The sequence below is a fragment of the Corapipo altera genome, unplaced genomic scaffold (assembly GCF_003945725.1).
Source record: "Corapipo altera isolate COAL_440 unplaced genomic scaffold, ASM394572v1 77b, whole genome shotgun sequence".
Classification (NCBI taxonomy): domain Eukaryota; kingdom Metazoa; phylum Chordata; class Aves; order Passeriformes; family Pipridae; genus Corapipo; species Corapipo altera.
Window position 1 is genome coordinate 2,193,577 of NW_020884933.1, and position 8,521 is coordinate 2,202,097.

Below are 8,521 nucleotides of genomic sequence, written 5' to 3' on the forward strand. Positions count from 1 at the left end.
ACAGCAACAGCAGCTAGGTGAGATGTAACTCTCTTTTTTTTTTCCTTCTTTTTTCTTTTTTCTCTCTCTTTTTTTTTTTCGTTTGGTTTGGTAGGAAGAGATGTGTTCACCCTTTAAAGGGGTTTTTGCTTGGGATGTGAGCTCCCCGGGGCTGCAGGTGGCAGCAGGATGTTCCCATGCAGGTCTGGGACTCCTTAGCACCAGCAGCATCTTCATTGCCCTTCATGGAGCACAGGCTTTTGGATGCTGGTGTGCATGGAGAAATGCTGGATATAACACAAAATGGAGATAGCAGGATGCAGGTACAAGCTTGAACCTGGTGTATCCCAATATTCAGAAGACATCTCCTTGTAGTCCCTTTCCAGCTGTTAGTGCACCTTATGGATCAGGAGTTAGAAATGACTTGGGTTTCTTCACATGGACTCAGGCTCAGGATCCAGGACTGTGCCAACACACCCCTGCAGAGGCAGGATTTGGGTGAACAGAGGAAGCTCCAGGGCTGGCAGACAGAAAATAAGGAGAATGGTCTGATAAATGAGTCCAAACAAGTTATATAGAAAATAAGAAAAATAACTGTCCTGTGATTATAGAGGAAAGGACAAGGTCACCCCATGGCTGTGCCAGAGCAAGGACAAACCTCCCACCTGCCATCCCTCCTGCTGGCAGTGCTTAATCCCTCAGCAGTGCCACGTAGGAAGAACTCTGCAAATGGCATCAGGAAGGACAGAGACAGGGAAAGGACAGGGGGAACAGGCCTGAAATGGGACCCTTCAAAAGCTGCATTTGTTGTGGCCCTGTGGGAAGGTAAAACATCTTCCTGTAATGCTGCCAGAAAGGGCCATGGAATGAGACCAGAACCTGAGAAAGCAGCTCATAAAGGCCAATTTATCCTCTATGTGTAACTGGACCCAATGGTGTGGATGATGCAGGGAGCTCTGGGTTTAATTTAACAGGGAAAAAAAAATCAAAGAATATTTATAAAGGTTTGTGTCATTCTTGTGAGTTTATCATCACATGGGGATGTGTCAAAGGATCAGGCTTAGTCCTGCAAGTGCTGAAGAGGGGTCTGGAAATAGTTATAGCAAAGCACATGATCCACTAGACCAGGGAAAAGAAGAAGAAAATCCAGCCTGGAGGTCCTGGCTTTCTCTTACACCCCTTGCCACCTTATTCCTTCTCCTAAAGGCACCACCAGTGCCCCAGGAGTGAGAAATAAGGTGATGAGGGAGGTAAAATGCTGCAGCACATGGAACTGCAGCCAGAGTGTGTCACCGAGCCCTCGGTGGCAGCTCAGCTCCACGCAACTGTCGCTGCAAAAACATCCTGAATCAGCACCAGCTGGCTGGAAAATAAAAGCTGGGCTGTTTGCTCCCCTCTTGCACCTCCCAAAATAACCAGCAGCTTCCCTATACTCACCCCCCTCCCAGCCACAAACACTCCCACCTTCCCCAGCAATCAGTGATCAGCCACGTCCTCCCTCACCCTCTCTGTGCCCCTACAAATGACCTACAAAGGGGCATTTCTGAAGATTACCAGGGTATACATGTCTGGAAAGTGTTGGAAAACACAGCTGCCCCCTCCCAGTGCCCGGGGTGCCACGCAGAGCCTGTGAGGTGCTGCGAGACACCTCCAGCAAAGAGGCAAAATCATCTTAAAACCACCCCCGTTGTTTCCACGTGTATCTCCATCTAAAGAAGAAATGGAGCATAAAAGGGTGGGCAGCACATTTCTTCAGGCACCTTCAGAAGGCCAAGGAGCTGCAGGAGCCCTGAGAGCTGCCCTCCTCCAGCTCCTTTCTGTCCCAGGTCGGGCAGGGGCCAGCAGCATCGAGATCAAACAGTGCCAAAGGCTGAGCTCTGCACAGGAAACAGCAGTGAAGGGAATTGTGCAGGGGATGTACAGGGGATCTGCAGCTCATGTCTCAGAGATTCAGCCTCAGACAAAACAAATTACCCCTCTCTGCTCGCCTGCACACATTTATTCTGTGCTCGTGGCTTTGAGAGCGGAGATCTGGTGTGAATTACTCGCACGACCTTTCCTGTTTGATGACTTTACAGCTGGCTGCACACACCTCCAACGTAATTTCATTTATGCCATCCATCATTAACACCTGCTGGGGAGACTGGCAGCTCTTATCAGTGACGTTACTGGTGCTGCTGTCACCCAGGGCTGTGGCAGTGGCAGGACAGGGCACGGGCTAGGGAGGGATCACTGCACTCACAGCCCTGGGCAGCACATGGATGAGGGCCTTGGGCATTATCAGCCAAACCTGGCATAGTATGGAGTAAAATCCTCCTGTTGTCCTCCCCTTCTCATCCTTCACCCACGTCAGAATGAGCTCTCAGGCTCCTGCTGAGCGTGGCAGGGTGGAAATCATTTTTCCAGCTCTTTTTCTTGCCCTACAAGATCTCCCTCCACGTGGCTGCCCTTGAAGGCCACCAGCTGAACTGCACTCTCCCAGCAACTTCTTGGTTATGATGGCTTGCATTTCCATGTCCACAGCAGCCAAAAAACCACCCAGGGCAAGACCTGGCTGCCTTATTTCTCATCTGGAGATCCCCTTGCTCACGGCCCCCTTCCCTAATACACCACATCCAACGTGTTCTCACAGTACAATCAAAACTGTGAAGAAATTCTTATTAAATCCAACCTGGTTTATGTCACTGGTCTGTACAAGAGCCTCCAACAGTGCATTCTGTGGGCTAATCAGGCATGGGGTTTATTGCTTTCAATCCCTTCTCAGCTATGCTTAATTACACTTAATTATAATAATCATGATCTCTGCCTTCCTACCTACAACCCACTTGCCCAGGAAAACAGTCCTCTCCAACAGGCCTCTCTGCTTGTAAAGCCAAATTCCAGAGCTTCCCAGCGGGAGGAATGCAACCCCTTACATGGCTCCTCTGCTCAGAGAGCCCGGGGCTGCCTCTCCTCATCTTTAGAAAACTCCTCTCAGCGGTGAAGAATGGACAGACTTAATTCGGGCAACTATTCCAGCCCCGCAGACAAAGGGAACAAGCCGAAGGCCACTTAAGGAGCAATTATTTAAATCCCCCTTGCGAGAGCTGAGGGAAAAGCTGCGGGAGTGCTCCTGCCAACAATCCCATGTCCCTGCAGCTCCTGAGAGCCCGATCCCAAACTCTCCTCGGACTCCTTATAAGTTCAGTGTTCAGAGGTGCCCGGGAGCACAGCTGTCTGCATCTGCACCCAGTGGATCCCTGCACATTCATCATTCCTGGATAAAAACCGGGGAGGGAGGAATTGGGACCGCAGGAAAAAAACATTCGGCGCACGTCACGTGTGCTTTGCCCAAGGATCTCACGCTCAAAATTCAAGGGAAGGGAGAGCAATCTTCCAGAGGAAAAGGCATCCCTGAGCATCTGTGCTGCCCTAAAAGTGTTTGGAAAGCCCATTAGGCTAATTTGACAAGAGGAGAGAAAACAACCCCAAAGCTGCCTACCGCTCACTCATCGCCTGTGCCACAAAGAACTGAGTTTATAAAAAGGATTAGATGAATCATACCAAGACTAGCACTACTAGTTTGCTTGCTGATGCTTAAAGAAAAAGGAATTACGGGCAAAATTCACCCCTTTGGTTCACACAGCCTTGAGCCACACACTGACCCACACTAATGTCTCCTCTGGCAACATCCTGCACAGGGTGAGCCAGGCACCAGCAGTCCTTTATACCATTAGTTACTAGAAGATACATGCAAAGTTTTCAGCCTGGTAATTTTGAGGCCCTTTGGAATGGCCCCAGGAACCTCCTGGCCCTTATTTTCCGAAAAATCAGCTCCCTTTAAACCTATCAAGCAGAAAACCCCAAATCTGAAGCTCCCAAACAGGACACCACTGAAGAGTCTTGGCATCCAGGTACTAACTTCATAGGCAGCTAAAAAAAAAAAAGCCCTCAGCCCGTGTCTTTAAGTAGGAAAAAATTAAATGGGACAAATTTGTGCTATGCAACAACTCACTTGCTGGACTGATGTAGCTGCTTTTTAAAGCACTTTGTGCTAAATGAGTCTGGAACAGCATCAGCCTCTCAGCAGGCAAAAGTTAAACCCAATGAACCAAAGGAATATTGCTAAATGCAAGTAAATCTCTTCTTCTTCTGCCTGTCAAAATGATTCGAGAGTCTCCTGATTAATTTTTCCATCAAGAAATCACATTAATTAACCACAGAATGGTTTGGGCTGGAAAGGATCTTAAAGTTCATCTCATTCCACCCCCTGCCATGGGCAGGGACACCTTCCACTAGCCCAGGTTGCTCCAACGTGGCCTTGGACACTCCCAGGGATGGGGCAGCCACAGCTTCTCTGGGCAACCTGTGCCAGGGCCTCACCACCCTCACAGAGAAGGAATTTCTTCCCAATATCCCATCTAACTTTCCCCTTTTCCAGTCTGAAGCCATTCCCCCTTGTCCTGTCACTACAATAACAGTTGGAACACACCACAAATGACAACAGGCCAGATTCCAGGCTTCTGCCCCACGCTCTGCATCTTTGTGCTGGATGTTTTTACATCAACATCCCAGCAGAATTTAACCAGGCAGAAAGATGTGACCACAGCTTTGGGATCAGATTCCCGGCTCCTCAGCTGGCACCAAACAGTATTTCCCCTCCCAGGGCACTGTGCAGCTCAGACAGCAGAATTTGGGATACAATACCTTATCATGTTACATCAACAAGCATTACAGCATGGCAGATAAGCTTATTTTTTTTAAACTGAGGTGCTGTGCCTGAGAAAATGCCACTCAGTCATGCAAAGTGACACTGACTGACTGTCCCATGGGCTCAGACTGAACACAGAGCTACACACACACACACATATATATACACACACCATAAACATCTCAATGTCTGCATATATATATATATATATTTACTGTTTTCAGGTTGCAAACCTTTTAAAAATCAAGTATTTTCCAGAAACATCTAAATGTCTGCATACATATATATACACATATATTTTTTTACTGTTTTCGGGTTGCAAACTTTTTAAAAATCAAGTATTTTGCATGACCATCTACATATCTGCATACATATATATATCTATATCTATCTATCTACTGCTTTCAGGTTGCAAACTTTTCAAAAATCAAGTATTTTCCATAAACATCTAAATGTCTGCATACATATATATATATTTTTATTTTTTTTTACTGTTTTCAGGTCGCAAACTTTTTAAAAATCAGATGTTTTCCATTCACCCACATTAAAATGAGTAAAAAAAAAAATCACTTGGTGCTGTCTGCAAACTCCCTGCGTGTAACACACATTGTTTAATCACACAGGTCGTAGCTCCAGACCTTTTTACTGCAGCATGATTTCATCTTCAAACCATCCCAACATCCACTTGTGTACAGTAGGTTACCCATTTATAGGTTTCTAATAAAAGCAAATCTTCCCTAAGTGGCTATTACTGGATTTCTCCTTTCAGCCCGGGGATAAGCGGGATTCAGGGCTTTAAAAAGACTCTCCAGTGGGCTGAATAAGAAAATGACACTGGAGAATGTCATGGCAAAAACTCTGGTGGGTTCTAATTAAAGCCCTGTTAACGAGAGGAACATTTGTCACACCAGGGCACTCGTCACGTTTAGCAGAGACACGCTGAAAGCATCTGCTCACAGAGTGAAAATTCTCTCTCCTCCCTAGTCCAGATGCCACAGGAGGTGGTGTCTGGCAGCACAAGGTAAGTCCCACCAGCTGGAAACAATTAATACCTTTATTTTTTTTCCCCCCTCTTTTTAATCAAGGACTTTTAGGAATTTGCACACTCTGTTGCTAAAGTAAACCATGGATTTATTTTCTTTTTAAAAACGACCCCAAATACAACTTTAGGAAATCGATGCTCGTTACATTTAGATACATGGTTTGAGGCTGACTTATTTCCAAAATGTTATACTCACGTGCACCTTCAATGCTTTCCAGCATTCCCCACCACCTTACACCTCATCACAGCATTTATAATAGAAAGGCTAACCTGTGAATTCTGCAGACATTTAGTGTGAACATCTGCAATGCATAAGAAACCCTGGATGGTCATTTGATTGAGACAGATGTTGGCTGGTGAAGTCCTAAGGCACAGTGCTGTGTGTAGGGGTCTCTTGTACAACCCCCTGAGCCCCTCTGCAAGGATTTATTTGGATTAAAGTCCCTGCTCCCTGTGAGTCCAGGACAATTTTCACCTCCCCACGGCTGCTCTGGGGAGCCACGGATTTCACACGGGACACTGGGAGCTGCTGGAAGGGACCTGTGGGCATTTCAGAACATCAGGGCTCTCTAGTGGGATGTAGGAAGTGTATACATTTCCCAAAATCTTTGTTAAATTAATAAAAAAATATTGATCAGGTGGTGTCTGCGACCTTGTAGCTCTCACAACCCCCTGACAGGAGGGAGGAGCTGGGGGGGGGTCGGGCTCTGCTCCCAGGGAACAAGGGACAGGAGGAGAGGGAACGGCCTCAGGCTGTGCCAGGGGAGGGTCAGGTTGGACAAAAGGAGGAATTTCTCCATGGAAAGGGTGGTCAGGTCCTGAAAGGGGCTGCCCTGGGAGGTGCTGGAGTCCCCACCCCTGGAGGTGCCCAAAGAAGGACTGGATGTGGCCCTCAGTGCTCTGGACTGGGTGACAAGGGAGGGATGAGGCACAGGGTGGACTCAATGACCTTGGAAGTCTTCTCCACTCAAATGATCCTGTGACTCTGTGAAGCATCAGCATGAAAACACAATGCCCAATTTCCCAAACTGCCAGGTAGCCACACTTCCAAGTGCTCAACACATGCAAAAGCCACAGGTTTTCTCATTAAAGTCTCTGAGCCCCGTTTGTTTTGAACCTCAGCTGGGTGCTGCACACAAGTCCCACAGATCTTTCCATATTATTTTGGCTCTCCACTTCCACAACGGCATTAAACTTTGGCAGGCAGGGGATTTGTATCAATCATTTCAGCAGAGATCTCTGGGTGCAGCATCAGCCTTTTGCTTGTGTGCCTGGGATTAGCAAGACATTGCTGAGATCATCATGTATAGGTTTCACAGCCAGAACAGCTATTAGTATTAAACAAGAAAAATAAAAATAAAAAAAAAACCAACAAGAAGAGCTGCAGTGAACAAGCCTTTAAAAAGGACCCTGGGTTTGTTTCAGAGGTGGTTTTAAAGAGGCTGATCACTGCAAGGAACCTCTGCTGATAAACTGCTGCTTGAGAAGTTTTCAGCTGTGTTGAATCCTAACAGGTAAAAAAAGATTGTAAGCAACACACCCACTCTTTCACAAAAGTCACATTAAATCTTTACCATTAGCCTGCTGTGAATTTTTAGGTCCCTGGACAACTAGGATTCCCATTCAAGCTGGCTGGGAAGGATAAAAACCACTAGTGAGGAGTGTCTGTTGTACCCAGCAGATCTCTAGAATCGGGTCACTGCTGTCAAACAAACCCCACATTGAGCAGCTGCTGTGACTGAGACCAAGCCTGCAAAGAACTAAACCCAGCCTGGGTGGGTGTTCCACAGGAAGAATTCCTCACTGTCCCACTGAATTCCAATAAAAACAGGCCTCTCCCTGGCCATGTGGACAGGCAGGACCCTATTTGGACCCTGTGTATCTGTCAGATGTGATGCTCATGCCCTGTCCCTCTTTTATATAAAAATATTCCTAAGCCTAATAACTCCAACTGCAGACAAAAAGCAGCGTGTTTTTCACCCCACAGAGGCTAATGGGGCAGTAAAACTTTATAAGCAACATCTGAAAACAAATTTGGGTGACTTTTAGAAATGCAATGCCTGTTTTGCTACGAACTCAGGCAGTCTGCATGTTTTGTGCTAACTTCCAAGAAGAACATGACTGAAATTCCAGTGCTGGCAGATCAACAAACCTGCAAAGCAAAGCTACCACAAAAAAATAATAGTTGTTCTCTTAATCTATTTCGACAAGTTTAATTTTAGACCACTTTCAACACTCTTAGCAGTAGCAAACTCAGGAAAATGATGGACACTGGTGATTTTAGACCTCACCAATGTTTAGCTCTCCAAAAAAACAAGTGTGACTTTGAGGTTTGACCATATCTGGTGAGCACAGACACTGTGACTGTGGCCACCCTTGATAAATGACAGTCCAGTGACACAGCCTGTGGTCCCACCCTCCACCAACTCACAGGGAATTCAACAAGTCCAGTACTACAGGGACAATTCCTCACCTCTCTCCCAAATTATTAGCTCACCTGGAGGGCTCTCCCAGTTTGGGAATACTGTGGCACCCAATTCAGTGGAAGCAAGTGCTTTATGAAGGAAGTGGGGATTAGGAATTGGAAACAAGACCCCAGTATTCTCAGCTATGTTCCCTGGGTTAGGAAAAAGCCCTTTCCAATCCAGCAAATATCTGCTGAGGCTGCTTCCTTTTCCTTCTCACCTGCATAGACAAGACACTGAAGCATGTGTTTGATTTTCAAATATAGTAGTCCCAAGTAAGACTCAGTCTTAAACACAACCCACAACAGGCACCTCGTGCAGTCAGGGCGTGCTGAACACAATTTC